At 30.2% G+C, this 16435-nt stretch overlaps 1 long non-coding RNA gene across 2 annotated transcripts; it reads right to left on the bottom strand.

Moving 5' to 3' along the window:
• Positions 1–9263: 9263 nt before the first annotated feature.
• On the bottom strand, positions 9264–15149 carry LOC135265671 (uncharacterized). 2 transcript variants are annotated; one of them, XR_010333446.1, is made up of 5 exons: positions 13592–13886; positions 13378–13536; positions 12842–13321; positions 12608–12789; positions 9264–9437 (listed from the first exon to the last, which is right to left on the bottom strand). It is a non-coding gene; the product is annotated as an uncharacterized LOC135265671 (long non-coding RNA). The 2 variants fall into 2 exon arrangements; XR_010333445.1 differs by lacking the exon at positions 9264–9437 and adding an exon at positions 14384–15149 and having other exon boundaries at positions 9493–12789; positions 13592–14327.
• Between the last annotated feature and the right edge of the window lie 1286 nt (positions 15150–16435).

Here is a 16435-nt window from a genome sequence, read left to right as displayed (position 1 = left end):
GAAGTACGACGTTCAAAAATATTAAAGAATTTTATTTGTGTTGTATATAATAAAAAAACAGCAAATTTTTTTGCAAATTACGTATCTGTAAATAAATGTAAACATTTAGCAACTAATCAAAAGTGTTTTTTTGCCTAGACATTAAAGTAAATCATAAAAATACATTAAATTTATAAAATGCAACCCGCAGCACAACAAATGTGCATCAATATTGCATAACTTTTACGAAGTACGACGTCCAAAAATATTGAAATTTTTTTTTATATTGGTAAAATGTGAGAAAACATAAATTAATAATAATGCAACCTGCAATACACTTAATATGTACTAATGTTGCATAACCTTCACGAAGTACTACGTTCAAATATAAATTAATATTATTGCGACCCGCAATACACCAAGTTTGTATCAATATTGCATAACTTACACGAAGTACGACGTTTAAAAATATTAAATGTTTTATTTGTAGTTTGCATATAATAAAAAAAAAACAAATTTTTATGTAAATTACGTATCTATAAATAAACGTACACATTTAACAATTAAATAAACTTAGTATTTTGGCCTAGATATTAAATTAAAACATAAAAATGCATAATATTTATTAAAATGCAACTTGCAATACACCAAATGTGTATTAATATTGCCTAACTTGTACGAAGTACAACGTTCATTTAAGTGCATTAAGTATGGTGCTCTGTGCGATGAAATACGACGTTCATGTAACCATAAAGTAATAAACGAAGTACGGCAATCACAAATGCAGCACTCAAAATTATTGTTTCATTGCACGACGTTTGCTTTGTTTCTGACTGCGACGAAATGCAACGTTTATTTGCACGTGCTGTCGACTGCGACGATGTTTAGCGTTCATTTGACTTTGTACATAGTACAGACGAAGTACGACGTTTGCGAAGTACGGCACTCAAAATCGTGATTTTCTTGTCCGACGTTTATTTGCACGTGCTGTCGACTGCGACGAAGTTTAGCGTTCATTTGACTTTGTACATAGTACAGACGAAGTACGACGTTTGCGAAGTACGGCACTCAAAATCGTGATTTTCTTGTACGACGTTTATTTGCACGAGCACGACTGCGACGAAATGCAGCGTTCATAGTACAAACGAAGTACGACGTTCACAAAGTGAGGAAGTAAAACGTAAACATTAAATAAAAATAATGCAACCCACAATACACAAATTGTGTATCAAAATTGCATAACTTTTACGAAGTACGACGTTCAAAAATATTAAAGAATTTTATTTCTGTGGTATATAATAAAAAACCAGCAAATTTTTTTGCAAATTACGTATCTGTAAATAAATGTAAACATTTAGCAACTAATCAAAATTGTTTTTTTGCTTAGATATTAAAGTAAAACAAAAAATACATTAAATTTCTAAAATGCAACCCGCAGCACACTAGGTGTGCAATAATATTGCATAACCTTTGCGAAGTACGACGTCCAAAAATATTAATTTTTTTTTATATTGAGGTTAAAAGTGAGAAAACATAAATTAATAATAATGCAACTTGCAACACACTTAATATGTACTGATGTTGCATAACCTTCACGAAGTACTATGTTCAAATATAAATTAATATTATTGCGACTCGCAATACACTAAATTTGTATTAATATTGCATAACTTACGCGAAGTACGACGTTCAAGAATATTAAAGAATTTTTTTTGTGTTGTATATAATAAAAAAACAGCAATTTTTTTTGCAAATTACGTATCTGTAAATAAATGTAAACATTTAGCAACTAATCAAAGTTGTTTTTTTTGCCTAGATATTAAAGTAAAACATAAAAATACATTAAATTTATAAAATGCAACCTGCAGCACACTAGATGTGCATTAATATTGCATAACCTTTGCGAAGTACGACGTCCAAAAATATTAATTTTTTTTTATATTGAGGTTAAAAGTGAGAAAACATAAATTAATACTAATGCAACCTGCAATACACTTAATATGTACTGATGTTGCATAACCTTCACGAAGTACTATGTTCAAATATAAATTAATATTATTGCGACTCGCAATACACTAAATTTGTATTAATATTGCATAACTTACGCGAAGTACGACGTTCAAGAATATTAAAGAATTTTTTTTGTGTTGTATATAATAAAAAAACAGCAATTTTTTTTGCAAATTACGTATCTGTAAATAAATGTAAACATTTAGCAACTAATCAAAAGTGTTTTTTTGCCTAGATTTTAAAGTAAATCATAAAAATACATTAAATTTATAAAATGCAACCCGCAGCACAACAGATGTGCATCAATATTGCATAACTTTTACGAAGTACGACGTCCAAAAATATTGAAATTTTTTTTTATATTAAGGTAAAATGTGAGAACACATAAATTAATAATAATGCAACTTGCAATACACTTAATATGTACTGATGTTGCATAACCTTCACGAAGTACTATGTTCAAATATAAATTAATATTATTGCGACTCGCAATACACTAAATTTGTATCAATATTGCATAACTTACACGAAGTACAACGTTTAAAAATATTAAATGTTTTATTTGTAGTTTGCATATAATAAAAAAAAAACAAATTTTTATGTAAATTACGTATCTATAAATAAACGTACACATTTAACAATTAAATAAACTTAGTATTTTGGCCTAGATATTAAATTAAAACATAAAAATGCATAATATTTATTAAAATGCAACTTGCAATACACCAAATGTGTATTAATATTGCCTAACTTGTACGAAGTACAACGTTCATTTAAGTGCATTAAGTATGGTGCTCTGTGCGATGAAATACGACGTTCATGTAACCATAAAGTAATAAACGAAGTACGGCAATCACAAATGCAGCACTCAAAATTATTGTTTCATTGCACGACGTTTGCTTTGTTTCTGACTGCGACGAAATGCAGCGTTTATTTGCACGTGCTGCCGACTGCGACGATGTTTAGCGTTCATTTGACTTTGTACATAGTACAGACGAAGTACGACGTTTGCGAAGTACGGCACTCAAAATCGTGATTTTCTTGTCCGACGTTTATTTGCACGTGCTGCCGACTGCGACGAAATGCAGCGTTCATTTGACTTTGTACATAGTACAGACGAAGTACGACGTTTGCAAAATACGGCACTCAAAATCGTGATTTTCTTGTCCGACGTTTATTTGCACGTGCTGCCGACTGCGACGAAATGCAGCGTTCATAGTACAAACGAAGTACGACGTTCACAAAGTGAGGAAGTAAAACGTAAACATTAAATAAAAACAATGCAACCCACAATACACAAATTGTGTATCAAAATTGCATAACTTTTACGAAGTACGACGTCCAAAAATATTGAAATTTTTTTTTATATTAAGGTAAAATGTGAGAAAACATAAATTAATAATAATGCAACCTGCAATACACTTAATATGTACTAACGTTGCATAACATTCACGAAGTACTACGTTCAAATATAAATTAATATTATTGCGACCCGCAATACACTAAGTTTGTATCAATATTGCATAACTTACACGAAGTACGACGTTCAAAAATATTAAAGAATTTTATTTGTGTTGTATATAATAAAAAAACAGCAAATTTTTTTGCAAATTACGTATCTGTAAATAAATGTAAACATTTAGCAACTAATCAAAAGTGTTTTTTTGCCTAGACATTAAAGTAAATCATAAAAATACATTAAATTTATAAAATGCAACCCGCAGCACAACAAATGTGCATCAATATTGCATAACTTTTACGAAGTACGACGTCCAAAAATATTGAAATTTTTTTTTATATTGGTAAAATGTGAGAAAACATAAATTAATAATAATGCAACCTGCAATACACTTAATATGTACTAATGTTGCATAACCTTCACGAAGTACTACGTTCAAATATAAATTAATATTATTGCGACCCGCAATACACCAAGTTTGTATCAATATTGCATAACTTACACGAAGTACGACGTTTAAAAATATTAAATGTTTTATTTGTAGTTTGCATATAATAAAAAAAAAACAAATTTTTATGTAAATTACGTATCTATAAATAAACGTACACATTTAACAATTAAATAAACTTAGTATTTTGGCCTAGATATTAAATTAAAACATAAAAATGCATAATATTTATTAAAATGCAACTTGCAATCCACCAAATGTGTACTAATATTGCCTAACTTGTACGAAGTACAACGTTCATTTAAGTGCATCAAGTATGGTGCTCTGTGCGATGAAATACGACGTTCATGTAACCATAAAGTAATAAACGAAGTACGGCAATCACAAATGCAGCACTCAAAATTATTGTTTCATTGCACGACGTTTGCTTTGTTTCTGACTGCGACGAAATGCAGCGTTTATTTGCACGTGCTGTCGACTGCGACGATGTTTAGCGTTCATTTGACTTTGTACATGGTGCAGACGAAGTACGACGTTTGCGAAGTACGGCACTCAAAATCGTGATTTTCTTGTCCGACGTTTATTTGCACGTGCTGTCGACTGCGACGAAGTTTAGCGTTCATTTGACTTTGTACATAGTACAGACGAAGTACGACGTTTGCTAAGTACGGCACTCAAAATCGTGATTTTCTTGTACGACGTTTATTTGCACGAGCACGACTGCGACGAAATGCAGCGTTCATAGTACAAACGAAGTACGACGTTCACAAAGTGAGGAAGTAAAACGTAAACATTAAATAAAAATGATGCAACCCACAATACACAAATTGTGTATCAAAATTGCATAACTTTTACGAAGTGCATCAAGTATGGTGCTCTGTGCGATGAAATACGACGTTCATGTAACCATAAAGTAATAAACGAAGTACGGCAATCACAAATGCAGCACTCAAAATTATTGTTTCATTGCACGACGTTTGCTTTGTTTCTGACTGCGACGAAATGCAGCGTTTATTTGCACGTGCTGTCGACTGCGACGATGTTTAGCGTTCATTTGAGTTTGTACATAGTACAGACGAAGTACGACGTTTGCGAAGTACGGCACTCAAAATCGTGATTTTCTTGTCCGACGTTTATTTGCACGTGCTGTCGACTGCGACGAAGTTTAGCGTTCATTTGACTTTGTACATAGTACAGACGAAGTACGACGTTTGCGAAGTACGGCACTCAAAATCGTGATTTTCTTGTACGACGTTTATTTGCACGAGCACGACTGCGACGAAATGCAGCGTTCATAGTACAAACGAAGTACGACGTTCACAAAGTGAGGAAGTAAAACGTAAACATTAAATAAAAATGATGCAACCCACAATACACAAATTGTGTATCAAAATTGCATAACTTTTACGAAGTACGACGTTCAAAAATATTAAAGAATTTTATTTCTGTGGTATATAATAAAAAACCAGCAAATTTTTTTGCAAATTACGTATCTGTAAATAAATGTAAACATTTAGCAACTAATCAAAATTGTTTTTTTGCTTAGATATTAAAGTAAAACAAAAAATACATTAAATTTATAAAATGCAACCCGCAGCACACTAGGTGTGCAATAATATTGCATAACCTTTGCGAAGTACGACGTCCAAAAATATTAATTTTTTTTTATATTGAGGTTAAAAGTGAGAAAACATAAATTAATAATAATGCAACTTGCAACACACTTAATATGTACTGATGTTGCATAACCTTCACGAAGTACTATGTTCAAATATAAATTAATATTATTGCGACTCGCAATACACTAAATTTGTATTAATATTGCATAACTTACGCGAAGTACGACGTTCAAGAATATTAAAGAATTTTTTTTGTGTTGTATATAATAAAAAAACAGCAATTTTTTTTGCAAATTACGTATCTGTAAATAAATGTAAACATTTAGCAACTAATCAAAATTGTTTTTTTTGCCTAGATATTAAAGTAAAACATAAAAATACATTAAATTTATAAAATGCAACCTGCAGCACACTAGATGTGCATTAATATTGCATAACCTTTGCGAAGTACGACGTCCAAAAATATTAATTTTTTTTTTATATTGAGGTTAAAAGTGAGAAAACATAAATTAATACTAATGCAACCTGCAATACACTTAATATGTACTGATGTTGCATAACCTTCACGAAGTACTATGTTCAAATATAAATTAATATTATTGCGACTCGCAATACACTAAATTTGTATTAATATTGCATAACTTACGCGAAGTACGACGTTCAAGAATATTAAAGAATTTTTTTTGTGTTGTATATAATAAAAAAACAGCAATTTTTTTTGCAAATTACGTATCTGTAAATAAATGTAAACATTTAGCAACTAATCAAAAGTGTTTTTTTGCCTAGACATTAAAGTAAATCATAAAAATACATTAAATTTATAAAATGCAACCCGCAGCACAACAGATGTGCATCAATATTGCATAACTTTTACGAAGTACGACGTCCAAAAATATTGAAATTTTTTTTTATATTAAGGTAAAATGTGAGAACACATAAATTAATAATAATGCAACTTGCAATACACTTAATATGTACTGATGTTGCATAACCTTCACGAAGTACTATGTTCAAATATAAATTAATATTATTGCGACTCGCAATACACTAAATTTGTATCAATATTGCATAACTTACACGAAGTACAACGTTTAAAAATATTAAATGTTTTATTTGTAGTTTGCATATAATAAAAAAAAACAAATTTTTATGTAAATTACGTATCTATAAATAAACGTACACATTTAACAATTAAATAAACTTAGTATTTTGGCCTAGATATTAAATTAAAACATAAAAATGCATAATATTTATTAAAATGCAACTTGCAATACACCAAATGTGTACTAATATTGCCTAACTTGTACGAAGTACAACGTTCATTTAAGTGCATCAAGTATGGTGCTCTGTGCGATGAAATACGACGTTCATGTAACCATAAAGTAATAAACGAAGTACGGCAATCACAAATGCAGCACTCAAAATTATTGTTTCATTGCACGACGTTTGCTTTGTTTCTGACTGCGACGAAATGCAGCGTTTATTTGCACGTGCTGTCGACTGCGACGATGTTTAGCGTTCATTTGACTTTGTACATGGTACAGACGAAGTACGACGTTTGCGAAGTACGGCACTCAAAATCGTGATTTTCTTGTCCGACGTTTATTTGCACGTGCTGTCGACTGCGACGAAGTTTAGCGTTCATTTGACTTTGTACATAGTACAGACGAAGTACGACGTTTGCTAAGTACGGCACTCAAAATCGTGATTTTCTTGTACGACGTTTATTTGCACGAGCACGACTGCGACGAAATGCAGCGTTCATAGTACAAACGAAGTACGACGTTCACAAAGTGAGGAAGTAAAACGTAAACATTAAATAAAAATGATGCAACCCACAATACACAAATTGTGTATCAAAATTGCATAACTTTTACGAAGTACGACGTTCAAAAATATTAAAGAATTTTATTTCTGTGGTATATAATAAAAAACCAGCAAATTTTTTTGCAAATTACGTATCTGTAAATAAATGTAAACATTTAGCAACTAATCAAAATTGTTTTTTTGCTTAGATATTAAAGTAAAACAAAAAATACATTAAATTTATAAAATGCAACCCGCAGCACACTAGGTGTGCAATAATATTGCATAACCTTTGCGAAGTACGACGTCCAAAAATATTAATTTTTTTTTATATTGAGGTTAAAAGTGAGAAAACATAAATTAATAATAATGCAACTTGCAACACACTTAATATGTACTGATGTTGCATAACCTTCACGAAGTACTATGTTCAAATATAAATTAATATTATTGCGACTCGCAATACACTAAATTTGTATTAATATTGCATAACTTACGCGAAGTACGACGTTCAAGAATATTAAAGAATTTTTTTTGTGTTGTATATAATAAAAAAACAGCAATTTTTTTTGCAAATTACGTATCTGTAAATAAATGTAAACATTTAGCAACTAATCAAAATTGTTTTTTTTGCCTAGATATTAAAGTAAAACATAAAAATACATTAAATTTATAAAGTGCAACCTGCAGCACACTAGATGTGCATTAATATTGCATAACCTTTGCGAAGTACGACGTCCAAAAATATTAATTTTTTTTTTATATTGAGGTTAAAAGTGAGAAAACATAAATTAATACTAATGCAACCTGCAATACACTTAATATGTACTGATGTTGCATAACCTTCACGAAGTACTATGTTCAAATATAAATTAATATTATTGCGACTCGCAATACACTAAATTTGTATTAATATTGCATAACTTACGCGAAGTACGACGTTCAAGAATATTAAAGAATTTTTTTTGTGTTGTATATAATAAAAAAACAGCAATTTTTTTTGCAAATTACGTATCTGTAAATAAATGTAAACATTTAGCAACTAATCAAAAGTGTTTTTTTGCCTAGACATTAAAGTAAATCATAAAAATACATTAAATTTATAAAATGCAACCCGCAGCACAACAGATGTGCATCAATATTGCAGTAGATAGAGATAGCCGGTTCAAAAACCACCTCCACCTCCCTCTACTGCGCATGTGTGAAAATTGTGTCAGTCAGCCGCAGACGCAAGCGCGTAATCGCAGCTCGCTGGCCTGCGACCAGCTGGTCAGCCGGCCTGCGGCCGACTGACGCCATTTGTGATGATGCAAATATATTTATGTAGTATAATAATAATAATAATAATAATAATCGTCGCCATCTTGGAAGTTTGAAAGTCGGCGGCGGTCATTTTTGTTTAATGGTAAATTGGCGCCAAATTTAAATTATTTCAAAATTAATATTTGAAATTAGTCGGCCATGTTTGTTTGTTAAAAAAAATGGCGCCAAAATTTTAATTTATTTAAAAATTAATATTGGGTGTAATGTTGGTAGCGCCGATGTCGTCACAAATTCCGCCTAAATTCTCACGTTAGATGGCGCCACGGTCTGCAAACTTTTCGCTAGATGGCGCTGCCGTCAGCGCAGCCGTCAATCAAAGATGGCGCTGGCCTCCATTTTTTTTTTTAAACACACCCCCCGCCCGTTTGCGAATATGCAACCAAGAAAACAAGTAGTAGTAGTAGTAGTAGTAGCTTTTTGGGGTTGTGAAATTTTTGGTTTTTGGGGTTGTGAAATTTTGAATATATGATTTTTGAAATGTGCAATTGTGAATACATGAAGTATATATACAATACATGCTGTATTGAGTTAAGCAAAATATCAGAAAATCATCGCGCTTGTCACTAATAACTAATAAAGGAAAGTCATTATTTTATCGATAAGGAAAAAAAACCTAGTATATGTAGTTTTTTATTTTTGTAATGTTGTTTGCCTAACTTGTCTGTTGCGCACCAAGTTTATTTTGTTATTTGTTTAAAATATAATGCAAAAAAAGTTGTTGTTGTTGTTGTTCCTTCCATGGGGAGTCGAACCTCAGGTAGGTAGAGTGGATAGTGCTGTCTATTTTGGAAACCTGAAACAAATTCACATAAGCTATTTGGTTAATGGATAATAATAAAAACAATAAATTACTTTAATTGTTTATTACATCTAAATATAAGTACATACATACATACATATTATAATACATAAACATTATAATACAATAACTACAATACAAATTAAATATTATTCCTGAGTTTGAGGAAGAATATTTTTATGACCCCAAGATAATGTTCTACCTTCAGAATTGTTTAAGATGTAACGTTTATCATCTTTGAAAGATAAAGCAATTTTTTTCTTTAATTCTGTGTAAATGTTATGAAGCTTCGAACGAAAGATATTCATTTCTTTAATAATTTCAGTGTTTGGAACAGTAACTGCGTTTTGGTAGTCAATTTTATGTAATTCACTTGTAATTACATTGTGTTTAATACCCTTAGCTTTTTTAGATAATTCACCTTCAACATCCACACAATATGCTTTAGCACCTGTTCCTAAAAATTCTGATATTACACGTCCTTTATATTCATCTTTCATCTTCCCGATGACAGAAGACGATACAGGTATTCCATGAATATTTTCTGCTTTATAATTTGAAGTATCAAAACGCTCTATATTAGATTTAATATCATCATAAATATTTTCACAAAAAATTTCAATTACTAAACTATCAGTATCGGTATACAAAAGCGTTGCATTGTTACCGTATTTAAGTTTTATGAAATTATAATAAAAATCATACATAATAGTTTTACTGATATCTAGAATAGTAAAACCTACATACAGAGGTTTATTGTAGAAAACTTTTTCGTTCTCTAATTGAATAGCTACAAAATTTGGTGTAAAGATAGATGAATTTTTAAAATTTGGTCGTGCAATTAAACTTTCAGCACCTGGTTTTCTACCTATATTATTCCATGATGTTACCAATTTCACGTTTACTCTTTTATCAATTGATTCCATGGTTTTACCAAAAACTGAATTATTCATTAATTTAAATACATCTTTTTCTAACGCGTTTTTTGATTTGTTACGCATTTCTGTATTTAAATCAATATATGTTTTCAACCATGGTGATTGATTAAAACTTAAAACACGGTGAATATTAATTAATTTTAAACCACCTTGTATAGCTTGTCTTAAATTTCGATAATGTAAAACATAGTGTACTTTATTGTTCAAGGTTGCGCAAAGTTTCTCAGTTTTACTAGAGGGAGGAATAAATTTTTCAGGACAAAATGGTAAATCGTTGTGAAGATTATGTAATTCAGAAGGATATTCTAAATCAACTTCGAATATATAACCTACATCAGCGTTATCTGTCAAATTGAGAATTAGGTTATCATTGAATTCATTAGGATCTTCCCATCGAAAACCGCTATAAGGTAAATATTCAGACATTGCTGCTCCATACAAGTTGGTTGCATCAAGGTACATTATAAAAGAAGTTGGTTTAGAAGGATCATGATTTGATAAAAACTTATTATTTGCTACTGCTTTACGTTTTGAACATTGACAAAGTCCTCCTCTAATAGATTTTCGAAAGAAATGTACCATGTCTATATCAGTTAACAATTCGAATTTAATTCCAGTCATTTTTAACATAGCATCCCAGCCTAATGAAGGTGCTGTTAAGTAATGAGCTGGATCTAGTTCATAAATTTTGAGACAAACCTTTCTGAAATTTTCAAAAATGTCTGTTAGTAACAAAACATCAGACTTTAAATAAATGTCGGAATAATCACCTAACGTTTTGCAATCAAATAGATTCCAGACTTCCTGTGCTCGCTCATAATCATGTTCACTGATATCAGTTTTATTAAGATTATCATAAAATTGTTGAATCAATGGTAAACTGGTATCATCTAACTTATTAAAACAATCCAAATATGAATATGGAAAAACACCTTTTTGTCTTATCAAATTAAATTGGTTATCGTCCGGAAAGTGTTTCCGAATGGTTAGACATTCATTAGAAGTTAAAGTCTGAGATAATTTATCTAATGAAAAAGAAAGGAAACGGAACGAATCTACGAATCTAAGCGTTATAAAAATATTGTCAACTGTATTTGTAGTCGTGTTCATGACCTTATCAACTAAAATTTTTTTTGAAAATGTAATATACTTTTCTTTAGTTTGAGCAATGCAATTAATGATGGTCTTTTCTGTTGCTAAAGCTTTAATAAATAAATGACTATCATAATTAGTTAAATTATGACAAAAAACAGGGATATATTTTGGAATCTTATAATTTAAATTACAAATAGAATGTGCAGGTCCTAAAAATTCACCTGTTAAGTGACAATGATTACGAACTCTATCACAATTTAGACTTCCGTAATCTGTTTTGAAAGGTTCTTTACATAAATGACAATGGGTAGATATTTGAAAAACCAATTCATCTAACGGAGTCATTTCAAGTGGTACGATATGTTTGAGGTGATCGTGATAAAGTCTATTTACATCATCTTGCAACCATTTCACAAAAATTTTAGGAGCATCTTTTCCTCGATAAGTCCGATAAATTGATAAATTATCATTATATGCACATTTTATGTAATATCCGAAACTATATGGTTCATGTAAATGTGTAACAATTGTACGGATATTATCGGCTGAATTATCATTGCGTAAAGGTTTTAAAATAGATTCAAAATCGAAATAAAATACAAAAGGAACTTTAAGAGATTTATCAAAATTTTGAAATGTTAATTCATTACCAGGCACTTCTTTACCAAATTTATTTATAATCAGATCAGAAGTTGGTAATGTAGTGACAACTTCATTACAAGCATACTTACGATGTTTAACTAATTTTTGTTCACTCGAAAAAAATAATAGACAACCGTTACATATAAATTTAGCATGATTATGTTTGGAAAGTTGTGAACTTATTAATCGAGAAATGTTGCTTATCAGACAGTAATGTTTGATCATTCTTTCATCGTCTACGATAAGTAATAAATTTACATGAATGTCTCGTTTCTTAGAAGTTAAATAAAAGGGACCTATAATATCTGATACCCATTTACCTTTTTCATGATCAAAACGCTGCTCTGTTCCATAGACATTTACACTAATATTATTAAGTGCTTCAAATTTAAAAATATCAGTTAATTTAACCGGAAATGAAATATCTGTAAAATCTAATTCCTCTTCAAACTCACGATAAGCATCAACTCGATGTCGATTAACATTTACTTCAGTTGAATGAAGGTGTGCCAAAACAGACCATTTGAAACATTCATTATCATCATTATGAATATTGATAACCGCTCTCCGCTTCGCTATGTCCTTCGGTAATGGTATATATGTTGATGCACGTAGTGGATTGAATTTGTTGATATTAAGTTCCAAAAACAAAATTTCCATTAAAATCCAACCTAAAAAATTTAATACAATAATATGTTTATAAATAAAATTGATATTACTTACCACTATCTTTTTCCAAGAATTCACTCATTTTGTTTTTTATGACGCCACATATTTCTTCCAGTTCTACCTTAATATTTGTCGATATTGAAATGATGATATTTTTAGTGTTGAATGATTTGATTTCGATAATGTCTTTAGAAGGTAAAATATATTTAGCAAAAAGTTCGAAATTAATTTTAAGTTGGTTAAATTCTCTCAGTTTTCTAGTTATTAAAGTGATAAGTTTATCTTGATTTCTTTCAAAAAAATTGCACACTTCCAAGTCATCTAGTTGTGAATTTTTCAATCGGTATGAGGTAATTCTTGATTTGAAGGCAACTTGATATTCTTCAACGAAATCATCATCATCATTAATTTTGGCGGAGATGACACTTTTATGTTTTAAAGAACGTAAATGGTTTAATCTGGATCCTCTGTAGTGACTATTGCATATTTCACAAAATTGATGAAATGAACATGATGGAGCGTTAGTAGTAACTTCTAAAAACAAAAACAAGTTATAATAATAATAATATAAAGAATATTTACAAAAATACCTTGTAAAGGTGTTCTAGTTGTCAGGCGGGCTTTTTTAGGAGTCATATCATCCGAATCCATTGAACACAATGATGAATTTGTAATATGACGCCTATAGTTATCAAATCTCGTAAATGACGTTTTACATCCGGTGCAAGTGAGTTTAGATAATTTATCACCTTAAAAATGCTCTTAATTAAAACAATTTCTATAACGTAAAATGTATTTACTTACTATGTTTTTTTACATGACGTGTTAAAGCATCTTTGCGAGTAAACTTGTTATCGCATTGAGAGCACTTGAACATGATTACTTTCATACACGGACAGTCGAAGTAGAAATGAATTAATCATTGATGCGATATGATTTTATATTCCATAAACTTTGCAACCGGATATTGTGGTTCCTTACGTAAAAATTCAAAAAATTCAAAATATAACTGATAAAAATTTAACGTTTTTAAGGAAAAAAACGTTAGACAGGAAATATGATAACAAAAATAATCAGAATGAATATTATTTTTTATTAGACATAAAACAAACTACATACTTAAACTAACAAAGTCATACACCTAAATAAATTTTTAATTGCAGTTTTTAAGCCAAACCTAACGCTATGAACATCATAAAAACGATCCAACATGTACAAACAATTCCAAACATTGCTAAAAAGGTAGGAACATGATTAAAACAATTTTTTATTGAAACTACATCATGATCATTAAGTATAAGTCTCTTCCAGTCAGTATCAATATAATTACTATTGGTAAAAACTAGTCTTAATTTAAAATATATTACAGAGTTTGCTATAGAAACATTTTCATATTTAAATATTTCTATTGCAGTATTGCTCAAATAACCCAGATTCATCTTCTTCCATTGGTAATCAACATCGTTGAAAAATAAACTTTTCCAGAGAGGAGACCATCTTGTGTTGTTAGGACTTTCACTAGTGAAGACGATGTACATATCTACAACATCTAACGGTTTTTGCACGTACAACACATTTTGTATAAGAGTAACAAACAAGATGAGTGATGAGTTCAAAAGAGGCATTACACTTGAAACGCAGTGGGTTGTTGTTGTTGTTGTTGTTGTTGTTGTTGTTGTTGTTGGCTTCCTGTATCATCTAAAATACACGAAACACAATTATTTATTGATGAAGGAGGACCATCAAACTGATCTTCGTCAAAACTGTTATAATAATGTTGTAAACATGGTAGATTCAGCTTTATATCATGATCTTGTTGATATGTTTCCGGTAATTTATGAAATATATCCATCAACTGGCACGGTCCTAATTTCAGTAGTTCCAGTTTCATTAGTAATCGAATATCGCTTATGGTTTTTTCAAAATGCAGCACTTTTTTTATAACAGGTTCTACACTCGTTGCCATCTTAAATGGAACTAAATTAGACGTTAAATAATTATATCGTATATATATTTCTTATTTATTAGGTAATATCTTTCATTTCAATCCAACTATTCTGATTATCTGGTAAACCTAACCATTTCACAAATAATTTAGTTCCTTTACGTCGAATCACTTTCTCAACTAAATAGACGTCAGGATATTGAGTTTTTGATAATTCCCAAATATAAAAAGCTCCTTTGATTGGTTGACCTTCTTTATCTTCTAGCAGAAATGTTACAGGATTGGTTAGATTAATCTTACTGATTTTAAAAATTTCCGTTGACCAATTGGGTGTATATCCTTTTTCAAATAACATCTTTTCTTTGCTAATTCTTACGAAATCTCCGACTTTAAATTTTTTTCTGTTTTTATCAACAATCTTTAGATGATCATATGCTGTTATGTCTCCTTGATTCGAAGCGTTTATCTCTGTGGGTTTCCTTCCTGTTGTTCGATGTATTGTAGTATTATAATTTTTGGTTATCTCTTGCAATTTATTTATCCATTTATGTGTCGCAAATAACGTAAAATATCGATAAATTTTGGATTTTAAAGTACGTATAACTCGTTCAGCAATTGCTGCTTTTTTAACGCTGTACGTACTATAGTGATTAATATTATAACGTCTCATCAAATCCTGAAAAGTGGTATTATAAAATTCCTTTCCTTGATCTGACTGTAAATTCTTTGGTATTCGTTCTTTTTCATTCTTCAGTATTGATTCCATAGCTCTGCTAACCTCATTAGCTGATTTCGATTTCAGTGGTCTGGTCCATAAAAATTTAGAAAAACAGTCGATTACGACTAAAATATATTTAAATCCATTATTATGATAAGATAAATTTTGCATTTCTGCTAAATCTACTTGCCATAAATCATCCAATCCTTTAATTATAGTACGTCTTCGTTTAAAATTCCTGCGTGCAGGTTTAAATATCTCGTTTACCAATTTTTGCTTTACATCACTAACTTGCTTTAGTCGAACCATTGCTTATTTACGGTACACTTCTCTACAATTTCCATGACGATCTGACATTTGACCTGGAGGACACTTGTTTTTATTATGAGGCATGGGTTCTATCTTTCACTATTTTCATATGAATCTGTTACTTTCCTTTTCTTTGATATAGGTACATTTTCAAGTTGATCTGTATCACCTGCTTTAGAACGTTTGGAAATGGTTTCTGGTTTTATCTTAATACTATCGATTCCTTCAAAGCGTTCTTCAAGTTTTTTTATTCGTCTGGTTATCTCATTTGAATTATTCATAAATTTTTTCCACTTGTTATCGATTTCATAATTTATACTTAAATGTTTGTTATGCAATTCTGATTCAATCGTGTGAGGAATTGTAGCAATTATATTATCAATTTTTTCATCAAGTATTTTGTACTTAACATTCATGGTTAAGTTTAACTGATTAAATTTATCCATCCATATAGCATCTGCTTTATGAACATTATTATTTAAATCCGTTAAAGCAGCTATTACTCCTTCCATCTTTTGGTATATTTGTTTACTTACTAAATCAATATATACCTTATTCGCACAATCTTTGTCTTCTGTTGGATCATTAATGTTACAGATTCTATGATGTTTTAAATCAAGGTCACCATCAGCAGTGAAAACAAAAGGTGATGGTGTAGATTTAAAAAATGCACTTG

This window comes from Tribolium castaneum, chromosome 3, assembly GCF_031307605.1.
Source record: "Tribolium castaneum strain GA2 chromosome 3, icTriCast1.1, whole genome shotgun sequence".
NCBI lineage: Eukaryota > Metazoa > Arthropoda > Insecta > Coleoptera > Tenebrionidae > Tribolium > Tribolium castaneum.
The sequence above is the reverse complement of the archived record's forward strand: the minus strand, read 5'-3'. Positions and strand labels throughout refer to the sequence as shown.